This window comes from Rhinoderma darwinii (genome assembly GCF_050947455.1).
Source record: "Rhinoderma darwinii isolate aRhiDar2 chromosome 2 unlocalized genomic scaffold, aRhiDar2.hap1 SUPER_2_unloc_55, whole genome shotgun sequence".
In the NCBI taxonomy this organism is placed as follows: Eukaryota; Metazoa; Chordata; class Amphibia; order Anura; family Rhinodermatidae; genus Rhinoderma; species Rhinoderma darwinii.
In genome coordinates, this window is record NW_027461724.1 from 1,058,146 (window position 1) to 1,074,452 (window position 16,307).

Below are 16,307 nucleotides of genomic sequence, written 5' to 3' on the forward strand. Positions count from 1 at the left end.
GTGACCTTGCGATATGACGGTATATACTTGGATTTTGCAAATCGCTTGAAAAAGGTAGGCAGAGATCCCAGGCTTAAAGGGGTCCAGATTATGGAGCATTTTTCTTCAGATCGGAAACTCATGGTGATTAAAATGTATTCTCCTTATATAACTGAAGATGAGATAATATTTTTTTTAAAAAATTTTTGTACTTTGGTTATTCCTAAGGGGAAGGTTATGAATGAGTTTGATGTATGGACCTCTAAATGGAAATTTTTTGTTGAACTTAAAGACGACCCAAAAGCACCTGAGGAAAAATTGGTACCCCCAGCTCGTTTTAAATTGGGCAATATTAACGGTGATATTTTTTTTAACGGTATGGAGGAATTTTGTAGAATTTGCAAAAAATATGGGCATACAAAAAATGATTGTGAGAGTACTTGCACAAATTGTGGTAGCCAAAACCATACTGTTAAAAATTGTAACAAACCAAAAAAGTGTAGTCTGTGTCAAGACACCAGTCACTTTTACATAGCTTGTCCCCACAGACAGAAACCGCAGAAGAGACCACAAATTTCTACATACCGACCCCAACGAGAGAAACAACTGGAAAACCAGCCGGCCCCCGAAGAGGAAGCAAGAATGGAGACCCAAGAAGCAAGTCACACTTTGGACATTAATACTGGTAAGTCTGTTGCCTCTCTGGATAACGAAGGATTTCAGTCTCAAATTAGGATGAAGGACCGACAAAAGGAGAGGAAGCGAATAGAGAAGCAGGGGACGGGGATGCCTTTTTCTCGAAAGGAAGGTAGAAACCCGGAGGAAGCTGCTTCTCAGGAAATACAAGAAGATCTAGGTGCGAAAAAACGGAAGACAGGTGAGCCTCAAAATCAGGACGTACTAAGGATGACAAACCGTTACTTAGCTATACAACCTGTAGGTGAACCTGGAGCAACCAGCACTGTCCCGGAAACCCCAGAAGAGATGGCCCAGAAGTCTGTTGGACAGCCTGGAGCTTCCCATTCAGGAGGCCCTATGGAAGAGATGGACTACGGGTCAAAAATACCAGAGAGGGGAAAGACGGGTTTAACGACCATTCCAAATACTCTCCTTAGTCCTCTGTGTGAGGATTTTTCGGAGGAGGCAACAGACAGCGATTCCAGTTCTACAGGCTTCTTGCACTGCGTGACTTCTAGAGGTGACCTGGAAAACTCTGACAGCTCTCAGGGGTTGGCTAGGCTGGAAGAAGAAATAAAGATTTTAAGGGGTTGAAAATTGTGTCTTATCCCACCTTTATATTCCATTAATGGCAGTTTTAAAAGGACTCTCCCTAAATGTAAGGGGACTCAAGTCAAAAATACGCAGAACAGTCCTTTTTAATTATTTATCCCTGCTTTCTGCTTCAGTGTTCTTTTTGCAGGAGTGTGGCATCCCTCATCGGGCAGAATATCAAAAATACGAAACAGATTGGAAATATGGAACTTCGGTATGGTCTGGTTCTAACCTATCAAAATCTGCAGGAGTGGCAATCCTTTTTAAGGGTAATATTAACATTACTTTTAAACAAGAAATTTTACCAGGCAGGATTTTATTAGTAAAGGCTTTTATAAATGGTATTAAGTGGCAGTTTTTAAATTTTTATGGATCACCAGATAAAAAAGAAAGAGAAGAAATGCTGGGAATTTTACCTCTTTTTATAACCGATTCCTGTCCCTTGGTTTTAGCTGGGGATTTTAATTGTGTTTTAAGAGGTGAAAAAAGAATTACGCAGTCCTCCAGTAGAAACTACGATAAAACTTCTGGTCTTTTAAGTAACATTGTGAGTGATTTTAAACTTACAGATGTCTTCAAAAAATGTAATAAAAAAATGTCAGATCTAGATAGCACTACTTGGAGTAACATACGATGTAGCTCAAGAATTGATTTTATTTTTTCTTCTCAGCAAATTTTACCTGTCCACTGTGAGCTTTTAACAAACATGTTCTCTGACCATAAAGGCCTTTTATTTGTTCTAAATTTTGACTCTGGTTTTAGAAGAGGCTCCAGTTCATGGAAGATGAATGTAGCACTTTTAAAGGATGAAAAAATAATTGCAGATTTTATCAGGTTTTATAATAGGTGTAAGCGAAAGAGAGACCCTACAGAATCCATGACGTTATGGTGGGATAAGATGAAGAAGAAGATCAAAAATTTTTTCATAAGGTATGGAATTCAAAGAGCAAAAGAAAAAAGAGCGGTCTATGAAAAATTAAATATTCAATTGCAAACTCTTTACAAAATAAGGTCTGTGGGGGTAGAAGTGACTGAGGAGATAATACAGGTAAAAAAAGAAGCCCAAATGTTTCTGGAAGATAAAGGAAAAGAGATAATTTTTAAAGCAAAAATACAACACATGGAAGAAAACGAGAAATGCTCCAGATACTTTTTTAAAAAAAGTATACAAAAGAAGATTCATATAGATAAAATGGAAGGAGAAACCGATATTGACAACATTTTAAAAAAAACTCATATTTATTATAAAAATCTTTTTAGCGAAAAAAATGTGGATACTAATTTTATGGAGAACGTTTTAAAAGAAGTTTCATGTGTTTTAGATTTTAATGCCCAATCTGCTTTATTACAGCCCATCACCGAGAAAGAGATGCTGGATACTATAAATAGTTTTAAGTTGGGCAAGGTTCCAGGAGCTGATGGGGTACCAATCGAATTTTACAGAACTTTTTATGAGGTTTTAAAGGATGATTTTTTATCTCTCCTTTTAGAAGTTTTTAGCTCAAAGATTTTACCAGAATCCTGGAAAATGGGTGATGTATCATTACTGCACAAAAAAGGTAATAAAGAAGAGATCAAGAACTGGAGGCCGATAACTTTATTAAATTGCGACTACAAGGTAATGGCCAAGATCTGTGCAAACAGACTCAAAACTGTGATTGAGAAACTTATTCACCCCAATCAAGTCTGTGGAATTCCAGGAAGAAGTATATGGGAAAATCTTAACCTCATAAAAGATCTGATAGATGATGCAAACAGCAGGAAAAGCAACTTGGCAATTTTAATGGTAGATTTTGAAAAAGCATTTGATAGGGTCTCACACCAGTTTTTATTCAATGTTTTAGGAAAGATGGGCGTACCAGAAAATTTTATAAATTCTTTAAAAGCATTTTATAGGGACTGTCAAAGTAGAATTTTAATTAATGGTTTTAAGTCCCAGGCTGTTCCCCTCAGGTCCGGTGTGAAACAAGGTTGTCCCCTATCACCTCTACTTTTTATCTGTGCCCTGGAACCCCTTTTATGCATGATTAGGAGAGATAATGACATTTGTGGGGTAGCTCTCCCGGGTAGCAAGGGTACTGAAGCCAAGGTTGTAAGTTATATGGATGATGTTGCAATAACCTGTAAGGATAATATATCATTAAAAAAGACCTTAAAACAAATCCATTATTTCTGCTGTGCATCAGGTTTTAAAGTAAATTTTAATAAATGTGAGATTTTAAAGATTGGTGCAATAGATATGCAAGACATTGAGATTCCAATTGTAGAGAAAGTGAAGATTTTAGGTATTTATTTTAATGAATACAATAATGTAACGGAGAACTGGGAGGGGATCATGCAAAAAGTAAACCAGAAGTTATGTATATGGAGAATGAGAGATCTGACTATGGAGGGCAAAGTGCTTATTATTAAAATGGTGATCCTGCCTTTGATTTTATACTTGAGCTTAGTCTTCCCCCCTCCCACCCGTATTTTATGCAAATTGCAAAAAGCATGTTTCACTTTCTTTTGGAATTCAAAAATGGAAAAATTAAAAAGAGAAATCGTTTTTAAACCCAAAGATAAAGGAGGAAAAGATTTTACTGATTTTAGAGTTTTCTTATACACTAAGTTCTTTTCATTATGTTTTAAGAATTTTTTTAAAGAAAACTATTGGTCATTCTTCTTGAGATATAATTTGGGAAATTTCATGAGGCGTTTTGGGTGGTTTCAAACTGATCTTAAACATCCCTACAGTTTTAACATGCCAGATATTTATGAGATTTTAGAGAAAATTGTTATCCTTTTTAATCTCACTAAGGTAAAAACAGATGTCTTAATGAATGGCAAAGTTTTAACAAAATTTATTTCAAAATCCACTGAGGTTTGTTTTATTGGGAATTTTAATGAGATACAATGTAAGAATATATGGAAAATGCTGAATTCTTTTTATCTTTTTAATTCCCAGAAAGACCTAGCCTGGAGCTGCGTCCACAGTTGCCTGCCATGCCGTTCCTTCCAACACAGAAGGAATTTGTCATCTACAGCCAATTGCCCAAGAGAGGGATGCCACAACGAGGAAACTGTTTTTCATCTATTATGGACTTGCGATTTTGCGAAGGACGTTTGGAAGAAGATTTTACCGCTACTAAAAACAATCACGGCAATAAAGACTTTGAACTACTACGTCATATTATATGGACAAATAGACTGTGTTTCCTTTCCAGACAGATGGACGGCATGGAGGATCATAAACTGTGTGAAGGCAGCTCTTTGGAAGGCACGGAACATTTTACTTTTTAAAAAGGATATTTTATCGGTGGATAATGTAATTGGGATGATTTTAAGTGAAATGTTTTTATATCTTTTACTTGATAAACAAAAGGACGCTTCTGCATATGTAAAATGGCATTTTAATGATTGGAATTCTATATTGTAAATGTCTTGCACCTGTATGTAAAATCTTTTGAAATTTGAATAAACGGTTTTGTATCCTTGTGGTACAGCCAAAACAAAAAAAAAAAAAAAAATCTGTTCTTATCAGTTTAATATCTGATACGTCCCCTATCTGGGGACCATATATTAAATGGATTTTTAGAACAGGGAGATGGAAATAGAGCTTGCTCTGTCCACTCCACGCATTGACCTGGTATTGCAGTATTTCCAGGACCGGTGCACCCTTTCCTTATGTGTTTACTAAAATCAGATTCCAAAAGTGCTTTTTGTGTTTGCCATTGTTTTTGTCTTTCGGATGGGATCTCCCCTTTTAATCCCATTATTTCAACACCTGTTGGACAATGCATTTGTACAGTCATGTGTGATAATGAGCTAATTTATTAAATGCAATTAATTAATACATTGCCACCTCTTGTTTTGTGTTGTCTGTGTTTCTGTGTTTCCGGCATTTCACATTGGAACAGCTCATTCACCTTCCTTGTCTTCTCTCCGCCCTCCCTCCTAGGTAGGTTAAAGAGCTGCACCTGAGCCAGCCACTGATTGATGCAGCACCATAGTCAAATAGTGGAGTGGAGTAGGGGAACAGCAAACAGCCATTAAAGCAGCCAGCCCGCCCGCCCGCCCGTCACAATGGACCTACCTGTGTACACTAGATGGATGTGATGGAATGTACTGTGGTCCCTACATTTCAAGAAGAAGTAAGAATTGCAGTTGCAACAAACCCTTGCTTGCCTACAAAGAGAGCAGCAATTTGGATTTGTTACTATGTTACCTGGAAGAATAACAAACTGTGCAAGGATGGAGGTTGTAGGAGCAAGGAGAACAAGTTGTCTGTAAAGTTGGTGGATGCCTATTTTCCATTTTGCAGTCCCTTGTCTCCCTCTTGTGGCCTCCTGGAGGCAACTAGCTGTGCAAAAAAAAGACAGCCTGGGGGCCGGCTGTTGCAGTGTTGCCCTCTCAGGCAACACTGAGTGACTGACTGAGCCGCACCGTCTTATATAAAGTTCAGACGGAACTTTGCACGTGTCATAGTGGAGACCTCAGGAGCCAGAGCCAGCTTTCTGACATCATAATGGGGCCTCAGAGATAAAAGCCTGGGCCCAGGCAGTGTTGGTCAGTGCTGCTCAGCAGGCAGCACTGGACTGGATTAAAGCTGATACAAGGTGTGAAAGGAGAAGGGGTGGCAGTGGGCATGCACTTACTGCTGCTGCTGCTGCTGCTGCTGCTGCTGCTGCCAGTGTTTGCACGGCAGGAGGGCATTTGGGCGTTGCCAGGAAGGCGTTTTTATGTCGATTCCTCCTCTTTCAGCACTGCATTGTGGTGCAAGCAAAAGAAGCAAATCCTGTCTTGCTTCCTCTCCGGCCTTTATTCACCTCCCGCTTAGTAGCTGTGAGTGTGTGTGAGCCTGCAGGGCCCCATGGAATTGCCTAGCAGTAGGCTGAATCGCTGCAAGGGGTGAACAGCAGTATTGGGCAGGCTCGGTCAACGCGCGGCCCGTTCGGGTTATCGCTTCTCGGCCTTTTGGCTCAGATCAGGTTTATTGCCTGGTCTGGGCCGGGGGTTCGGTCTTTCGTGGAGTCCTCTCCGACGTTTTTGGGAGCGATCATCGTGCCGTTGGGCATTCCTCATCAAGATGGCAGCTGTGCGGAATACAATTCGTTTTGTGGTGAATGAGCAGAGGAGAGAAGAAGTGGATACTGGGCACATCATTGAGAACATCCTTCTGGACCTGGCTGGAGTCACATTGGTAGAGGTATTCTGTATCCAAGCTTTCAGCAATATTGCTACGTATGACGTATCCTTTTTTGAGGCCGCCTACTGTCTAAATGTTTTTCAGTTGCTCAAGGAGAAACATATGCATGAGGCTTTAAAATCTATTGAAGTGCTACCTCTTTTCTCAGCAGTGGAGAAATGTATTACCATCCACATGTATAACCCATTTCTGGATAGAAGGCTGGTCAGGGCCTTTTTAGCTCACTACTGTACCCATGTTAGAGGAGGTGTGGAGCAGAAGAACCTATGGGGAGTTTTTAATGGTGATATCAAGTACTGGGTCAGGCTGAAACCTGACTCCAGCTGTATTGGAGGAGTGATGAATCCTCCCGCTAATTTTTCCATTGGTGGGAACAAGGGATATCTTTACTACCAAGATATGCCATCATTTTGCAGATCATGTTTTTCCTACGGGCATACTAAAGATGCATGTAAAGGCAAGGTTTGCAGAAATTGCAAGGAAACAGGACATGAGGTTAGTGCATGCATTTCCCCATCCAGGTGTGATATTTGTGGTTTGCCTGGTCATACCTGTAGAAAATGCCCAAAGGTGTTTCCCTTCTTAGGGCAAGAGAGAAGGACATGGGGCAGACAGGTGAGAACAACAAGTTCCCTTGCTGCCTCTTCTGATGTAATTTCAGAGCCTGCTGGCAGTGTTTCTGTGGCTGCTTCTCAGGACCCTGGGAAAGCTGGATTAGGAGAGGTTCTAACCTCACATACTGACAGCATGGAGTTGGGTGTGGTCCCTCCTGCAGAGCCAACTGTTGATGAGACACCTGTGGTTATACCTATGGAAGGTGAAGACACAGCGCCACCTAGTGGGTGTGCATACCCTGATAATGGTGCAAGTATGCAAATTTTGTCTTTCTCTAGCCCAGAGTCAAAAACGGAAGACTCAGCTAAAGTGGAGTGGTCAATATCGGAGGAGGACGAGAAGGAGGCCAGGATGCCTAGTGCCACTAGTGCGGAAATTTTCCACAAAGTTGTCTCAAAAAGGGGGAAATCTGGAAAGGCGGTGAAGAGACTGAAGATAGGTTTGTTGGAAGATTCTGCTCATGCAAATCCTTTCTCATTGCTGGACAGTGACTCTAGTTGTAGCCCTAAGTCATCTGAGGTGGCCTCAGAAGTACCCAGCTCTCCTGGGGAAGGTTTCCTCAGTGAAGTCAATGTGGCAAATCTGGAAAGAGCAATGTATTTCCCTGGGACGTGATATGTTCTGGCTATTTCATGGCTTGCTTTTCCACTAACCATACTATGCCCGCATGTCTTTGAGATTAAAGATTGTCTCACAAAATGTACGGGTGTTCTCCTCTGCTCACAAGCGTGCTGCAGTCCTGGACTTTTTGGCCTCTAAGGGCAGTGACATTGTTTGCGTACAAGAATGTGGTTTATCAAAAATGCCTAGGAAAGAAGAATGGAAGTTTGGGGAAGCAATTTGGTCCTTTTCTTCCACAAATAGGAATGATGGAATTGGTATTCTCTTCAAAAATAATGAGTTTGTCATCAAACAGACTCAAATCATTCAGGAAGGAAGATGTGTCTGTGTGTTACTATCCTATAAGGGATGGCAGTTTAGGCTTATCAATATCTATGGCCATGCTGTGAAATCTGATAGGTTGGCACTTTTTGATAGTTTAAAATTTTTTCTACATGGTAAAGTTCCTGTTATTATTGTCGGTGATATTAACTGTATCCTGGAGAAGCAGGCCCGAGCTGGATCCACAGAGTCTAATGTGGACGCTACCGGAAGTTTGTGGAATCAAATTTTGCAGGACTTTGCTTTGCAGGACGCTGTCACCAGGAAACCAGGTCCATTTACGTACCATGCCGATGACGGAAGAACGGATTCTCGTCTGGATTTTTTCTTTTTTTCTACTTCAGCAATGAAATGTGTAGATTATGCGCAGGAGAGAGTGTGGTTTTCAGATCACGAGTGTTTGTTGGGGGTTTTTGTTATAAATAATTTCTTTTATGGTAGAGGGGTATGGAAGATGAATGTTAGTTTTCTGAGTGATGAAAGGGTAAAAACTAGGTTTGGGAAAAAATATGGGTTTTGGGTTAGGAAGAAAAGTTCTTTCTCTAATGTGTGTGAATGGTGGGTATGGGTGAAAAAAAAGATTGGTGGGTTTTTTAGACAGATAGGGTATAGAAGAGCGAGAAGGAAAAGATTGCAATATTCACGCTTTAATATGCGGATGACGTTCCTTCAACAATGTAAAAATTTGGGTATGGATGTAAGACACGATTTGGAAAAAACAAAAAAAGATATTAAGGAGTGGTTCCGAGAGAAAGGGAAAGAAATTATATTTAGGTCTAAGGTGGAGGTTAGAGATAATCACGAGAAGTGCACTAGATTTTTCTTTAAAAAAATGTGTGGTGGGAAAAGTGGTATGAATGTGTTATTGGATAAGGATGATAAAGAGGTGTTTGGTAAGGATGTGATTGATGTGGTGTCTGATTTTTATAAACAACTGTATGATGTGAAGAAGTGTGATATGGGTGACGATGATGAGTTTTTGGATATTGTGTGTAATTTTGTTCCTGAAAGTGAATGTGCGTTTTTGCTTGGTGAGATTATGGATGGTGAAGTAAAGGATGTGGTGGGAAGTATGGCCAAAAATAAGTCTCCAGGGATCGATGGAATACCAGCTGATTTCTATGGGAAATATTGGGATATAATTGGGAAGGATGTTATTGATGTTATGAGAGTGTTGTTTTCTGGGACGAATATGTGTGATGTGATGAAGAAGGGTATGGTAGTTCTGTTGCATAAAAAAGGAGATAAGAGACGGTTAGAAAACTGGCGACCAATTACTTTGCTGAATACGGATTATAAAATTTTTGCCAAGCTGATTGCGAATCGTATGAGAGATGTGATTGGGTGTGTAATTGATGAGGATCAGGTATGTGCGGTACCGAAAAGGAAATTGCATGAGAACGTGGCGTTGGTGCGGGACATGCTTGAGGATTGTAAGGGTCGGAATAAGAAGGTGATTGTGTGTGCGTTAGATTTTGAGAAAGCGTTTGATCGTGTGGCGCATGTGTTTTTGTTCAAAGTGTTAGAGAGAATGGGTTTTCCGGTTCAGTTTGTGAGTTTGTTGAAGAAATTATACGCGAATGCAAAGAGTTGTGTGCAGGTGAATGGGTTTTTTTCAGAATCATTTAGTATTATGTCTGGTGTGCGACAGGGTTGTCCGTTGTCTCCCATCCTTTTTATTTGTGCGATTGAACCATTGTTGCAAATGATTAGAAATGATAAGGTTGTGAAAGGTTTGGTGGTGCCCGGGTGTGATGGAAAGCGTGTGAAAGCTTTGGGATATATGGATGATATTTGTGTATTGTGTGATTCAGTGTATGATATGTCCAGAGTGAAGTTGATTGTAAATATGTTTTGTATTGCGTCTGCTTTTAAAATAAATTGGGGTAAGAGCAAATTTAAAATTTTTTTCAGTAATGAGCGAGTGTGTGATTCTGATATGGAACAGGTGAATGGTGTGAGAATTTTGGGTATTGTGTTTGATGATGAGCTGAAAGGGAAAGAAAGTTGGGATGAGTTAGGTGGTAGGATTGTGCGAAAGTTGGAAATGTGGAGAATGAGGGATCTTTCTTTTTCGGGGAAGGTTTTAATTGTCAAAAGTATTATTCTACCTATGATTTTATATGTTGCTCTGGTTTTTCCTCCTGCTGTTGCTATGTTAAAAAAAGTGAATAGAGTTTTGTTCCTTTTTCTATGGGGGAGCGGGATTGAGAAGGCAAGGAGAGAAATTCTAATGAAAAGCAGACGTAATGGAGGCCTTGATTTCCCAAATTTGGAGATTTTCATTGGAATCAATTGTGTACGTTTTTTTGTAGAGCTTTTATTTAAGGAATCCAAGGCTTCCAGAATGTCTAAGTATCTAGCTGGAACGGTGATTCAGCGTCTAAGTTGGGAAAAACGAAATTTATGTAAACCAATTGCTTTCCAGTGCACGGGGTGGTATTTGTATGTAGAAAAATTTATCAAAAAGTTCCAGCTAGAGGATGTAAGAATGGAGAGATTTTTGAGAGAAAAGAATGTTGTGAGAAGTATGTGTATGAATAATGTGATGTGTTCTGTAAATGGTTTGAATTCGATGGAGTCTAAGTCTGTGTGGAAGAAGATTGTTACGTATGATGTGTCAAATAAGCAGAAAGATTTGTTATGGATGTCGGTACATGGAGTGTTGCCTGTAAGGAGTGTTCAGAAAAGAAGAGGTTTGGTTGCGTCTGAAAGGTGTCCGAGAGAAGGTTGTGGGGATGATGAGGATGTGAGTCATGTGTTTTGGTCGTGTAAGCATGCAAAGGATGTTTGGAAAAAGTTGAGTGGGTTGTGTGAAGAATTGACTGGTTTGAAGGTTTTGACGTATGAAATTGTCTTGTTTGGTTTGTGTAGTTTGGGTAGTGAAAAGGATAGAGTGTTGTGGATTTTTCTGACTTGTGTGAAAGAAGTATTGTGGAATACGAGGAATTTGAATGTGTATAAAAGAGAAGTATTTGAGATGGAGGATGTGGTTAGTATGGTATTGGCTAAATTGTATTTTTATTATAAATGGGATCTAGAAAGAGGTATGGATGCGGAAGGGATATGGCGAATGTTAAAATGGAGGTATTTAGTTTGAGGAATTTTGTTTGATTTATCTTGTATTTGATGGAAAAATAAAATAATGAACCAGAGTGATGAGATTTTTTGAAAAATAGAGAGGTGGTTTGAACAACTACAGTTCTCGGTTTTATTCAAAAAAACCTGAATGGTTTAATAAAAAAAAAAAAAAAAAAAAAAAAAAAAAAAAAAAAAAAAAATCTGTTCTTATCAGTTTAATATCTGATACGTCCCCTATCTGGGGACCATATATTAAATGGATTTTTAGAACAGGGAGATGGAAATAGAGCTTGCTCTGTCCACTCCACGCATTGACCTGGTATTGCAGTATTTCCAGGACCGGTGCACCCTTTCCTTATGTGTTTACTAAAATCAGATTCCAAAAGTACTTTTTGTGTTTGCCATTGTTTTTGTCTTTCGGATGGGATCTCCCCTTTTAATCCCATTATTTCAACACCTGTTGGACAATGCATTTGTACAATCATGTGTGATAATGAGCTAATTTATTAAATGCAATTAATTAATACATTGCCACCTCTTGTTTTGTGTCGTCTGTGTTTCTGTGTTTCCGGCATTTCACATTGGAACAGCTCACTCACCTTCCTTATCTTCTCTCCGCCCTCCCTCCTAGGTAGGTTAAAGAGCTGCACCTGAGCCAGCCACTGATTGATGCAGCACCATAGTCAAATAGTGGAGTGGAGTAGGGGAACAGCAAACAGCCATTAAAGCAGCCAGCCCGCCCGCCCGTCACAATGGACCTACCTGTGTACACTAGATGGATGTGATGGAATGTACTGTGGTCCCTACATTTCAAGAAGAAGTAAGAATTGCAGTTGCAACAAACCCTTGCTTGCCTACAAAGAGAGCAGCAATTTGGATTTGTTACTATGTTACCTGGAAGAATAACAAACTGTGCAAGGATGGAGGTTGTAGGAGCAAGGAGAACAAGTTGTCTGTAAAGTTGGTGGATGCCTATTTTCCATTTTGCAGTCCCTTGTCTCCCTCTTGTGGCCTCCTGGAGGCAACTAGCTGTGCAAAAAAAAGACAGCCTGGGGGCCGGCTGTTGCAGTGTTGCCCTCTCAGGCAACACTGAGTGACTGACTGAGCCGCACCGTCTTATATAAAGTTCAGACGGAACTTTGCACGTGTCATAGTGGAGACCTCAGGATCCAGAGCCAGCTTTCTGACATCATAATGGGGCCTCAGAGATAAAAGCCTGGGCCCAGGCAGTGTTGGTCAGTGCTGCTCAGCAGGCAGCACTGGACTGGATTAAAGCTGATACAAGGTGTGAAAGGAGAAGGGGTGGCAGTGGGCATGCACTTACTGCTGCTGCTGCTGCCAGTGTTTGAACGGCAGGAGGGCATTTGGGCGTTGCCAGGAAGGCGTTTTTATGTCGATTCCTCCTCTTTCAGCACTGCATTGTGGTGCAAGCAAAAGAAGCAAATCCTGTCTTGCTTCCTCTCCGGCCTTTATTCACCTCCCGCTTAGTAGCTGTGAGTGTGTGTGAGCCTGCAGGGCCCCATGGAATTGCCTAGGAGTAGGCTGAATCGCTGCAAGGGGTGAACAGCAGTATTGGGCAGGCTCGGTCAACGCGCGGCCCGTTCGGGTTATCGCTTCTCGGCCTTTTGGCTAAGACCAAGTGTATTTATACAGGAGGTTTTTAGTCAGAAGGTGCTCAGGTACCCTCTCTCTCGGCCTCGGGGGATCGTCCAGGTTCGCCTGGACTTCACCCCCGTGCTGCTATTTGGGAGAGAGGCTTAGTCCTGAGCAACGAGTTGCGATCCCCCCCCCAGCCCTTTGGTGTGTCTCCTTAAAGCCAAAGGGCGCAGCGCAAGCTGTGCGGTACCGACCTGGCCACGCAAATGGCAGGCGGACCTGATGCGGTGCCGGTATACGCCCGGTTGAGGAATACTGCAAGATTTATCTTGGCAGAGGGTGGAGGCGGTCCTCGTGGTCTCAAGTTCCTTGTCCACGATATTTTGGAAAAGCGGTTGGCGGTCCACAAGAACGAGATTTTGGCGATCCAGGACTACCCAAGGCGTGGAGTGTACGACGTGACCTTTATGGGAGAAGGAATCCTCCGTGATGCCATGGGAAAAGCTGAGAGGCAACAAGGTGAACTCATGGCCTTGGGAGTCCAGGTAATTGAACACGCTTTTGAAGTAACCAAACTCGTAGTGATTAAAATGTATTCCCCATACGTGAAAGATCAGGAAGTGGCGGCGTTTCTTGCTGCATACTTTAAGAACGTTAAGCTGCTGGGGAGAGTTATGAACGAGTGCGGTGTGTGGACCGTCAAATGGAAATTTATTGTTACGCTAATAAAGGACCCCTCCACCCAAGAAACGAAGCTACCACCTGCTCGTTTTAAACTTGGGAATGTGAATGGCGACCTCTATTTCTCAGGAATGCCAAACTTCTGCAGGGCCTGCGGTACCTATGGACATACCAGTTTTAACTGCGATGTCACCTGCAGGAACTGTGGAAGTAAACAACACACAATGAGGGAATGTACAGAAGAGAAAAAATGCAATTTTTGTCAAAAAACTGGTCATCTTTATTATGCTTGTCCACATAGGTACCGAGGCGAAGAAGATGAGCAACCCGAGGTGCCCCCACGTGCTCCACCAGCAGAGCAGTCCCGTCCTCAAGGAGGAGAGCAAGCTGTTGCGGCGAAAGAGCAGAGAGGTACCTGGGCTTCAAGGGTACGGCCAGCCGAAGCCAAAACAGGTGCCTCTCAGCCAGCGACCTCAGGGGATAAAAATGAGCCCAGCGCGAAGGAAAAACGGCAGGCCAAGAGGAAGGCAGAAAAGGAGCAGGCCATCGATGAACCTGTGGCATCCCAGACGGCTGGTTGCTCAGGCGGTGCCGGGCCTGCTCCTAATCCTGGGTCTCTAGAGACCGACTCGGAAGGAGAAGACTGGGTACAGGTGGGTCCCCGTAAAAAGGGGAAGCAAGAACGTGCCAGTAGGAGGGAGACAGGGGAGGAGCAGATGGATACGTCCGTGCGGAAAGATGTGGCTCCTCCTGGGACCCCCTCCTCGCCTGCACTGGTGAGGAGGACGGGCACTGCTCCCTCCGTATTATCGGACACCCCGCCATGCGCACAACCTCCCCCTCTAGACCGGCCTTCACGGGCCCAGGGGGGAGAGGCGGGGCCCTTGGGGGACCCACCAGACATGGACCCAGTCGGTCAACCGAGAGAGACCCAGGTGAGGCTGTGCGAGTCTGGGCTCCCCGTGTACGAGGTGAGTGTTGCTGGCTCAGCTCTCAGCGACAGTAGTTCTTCTCCTGCCTCGTCCCTCTTTTCAGTTGAGTCGGATGAGGGCGGGGCCATGAGTTCAAGTGAGGTTTCGGGTATTGCTGGTGGAGGAGCAATCTGATTTTAAGTACGCCTATTATTTATTATTTTAAAATCAGAATTTTGCTTTTACTCTCCACGATGTCTGAGCTCATGGGAATCTCCCTCAACGTGAGGGGCGCCAAGTCAAAAGTGAGAAGGGTTGCTCTCTTCAATTTTTTATCTTGCCTGGCAGCCTCTGTATTTTTCCTGCAGGAGTGCGGCATTCCCCATACAATGAGATATGAAAATTACAAAAAGGATTGGAAGTATGGTCCATCCGTCTGGTCTGGATCCAACGAGTCCAGATCAGCAGGGGTCGCCATTCTTTTTAAGGGAAACGTTTTAATTGATTTTATTCAAGAAATCTTACCAGGACGTATTTTAATGGTTAAAGCTTTTATTGATGGTGTAAAGTGGCAGTTTTTAAATTTTTACGGATCACCAGAAAAGAACGAAAGAGCGAGGATGCTGGAGATTTTACCGCTTTTTATCAACACATCTGAGCCTTTTATCCTCGCAGGTGATTTTAATTGTATCCTGAGAGGAGAACGCCGGCTTACCAACAGTACAAGTAGGAACTATGACAAGACCTCTGGACTGCTCAAGGATATCGTGACTGATTTTAAATTAAAAGACATATACAAAGAATGTAACAGGAGCAGTCCAGAGGAAGCCGGCGTTACCTGGAGCAACGCCACCTGTAGCTCCAGGATTGATTTTATCTTTTGTTCTGAAAATTTACTGCCTTTTAATTGTGAAGTTTTAACCAATGTGTTTTCAGATCACAGGCTTTTATCTTTTAAAGTAAAGCATGATCTTAATAATATTGTATGTAAAAAGTCCTGGAAGATGAATGTTTCCCTTTTAGACGATCCACAGGTTTTAGCAGATTTTATTGAATTTTACCAAGAAAGCAGGCGGGTAAGAGATACACGTACTCCCATCAGTGCATGGTGGGAGAAAATGAAAAAGAAAATAAAAGATTTTTTTATTAAGAAAAGCGTGGCGAAAGCCAAAGAGAAATACGCTTTTTTTAAAATTCTCAATACCCGTCTGCAGACCCTGTACAAAATGCAAGATCATGACATAGACGTTAAAGATGACATCACCAATTTGAAAAAGGAGATAGCCCAGTGCCTGGAGCAGAAAGGTAAAGAGATTATATTCCGTTCAAAAATACAACATGTGGAGGAGAACGAGACCTGCTCCAGGTACTTTTTTAAGAAAATAAATAACAAAAAGGCAATTATCAAAAATATAGAAGGGGTGTCAGATGTACAGGGTCTTTTAAGTAAAGTTCATGAGTTTTACACTGACCTTTTTAATGTTAAGACTGTGGATCATAATTTTATGCGTGACTCACTGAAGGAGATTACTACTGTTTTAGACCCTGTCTCCCAGAATTTTTTATTACAGGAGCTGACGGAGCAGGAGGTTTTAGAAACTGTCAAAAGTTTTAAAACAGGGAAAGTTCCCGGACCGGACGGTATGCCCAGTGAGTTTTATGTAAAATTTTATGACATTTTAAAAGAGGATCTTTTTAACCTTTTTTCTGATGTTTTTAATTCCAAGATGCTGCCTAAGTCCTGGCGGAAGGGTGAGGTCTCCCTGCTGTATAAGACGGGTGACATCGCAGTTTTAAAGAATTGGAGACCAATAACCCTTCTAAATAGCGACTATAAAATTATGGCTAAAATATGTGCAAATAGATTAAAAGCCATAATACCCCACATTATACACTCTGACCAGGTGTGTGGGGTGCCAGGCCGCAGCATCTGGGATAATTTAAACCTAATAAAAGACGTGATTGAGGACACGAGGTCTAGAAAAGTTAAATTAGCCATTTTATCTATAGACTTTGAGAAGGCGTTCGACCGTGTCTCTCAT

The 16,307-nt window shown here is 41.8% G+C and overlaps 1 non-coding gene and 1 pseudogene across 1 annotated transcript; both read left to right on the forward strand.

Moving 5' to 3' along the window:
• Nucleotides 1–4,721: 4,721 nt before the first annotated feature.
• LOC142679656 (U2 spliceosomal RNA) lies at nt 4,722–4,913 on the forward strand. The gene has a single exon (XR_012852851.1). It is a non-coding gene; the product is annotated as a U2 spliceosomal RNA (small nuclear RNA).
• Nucleotides 4,914–11,225: 6,312 nt separating this feature from the next.
• On the forward strand, nt 11,226–11,430 carry LOC142679714 (U2 spliceosomal RNA; annotated as a pseudogene).
• The last annotated feature ends 4,877 nt before the right edge of the window (nt 11,431–16,307 follow it).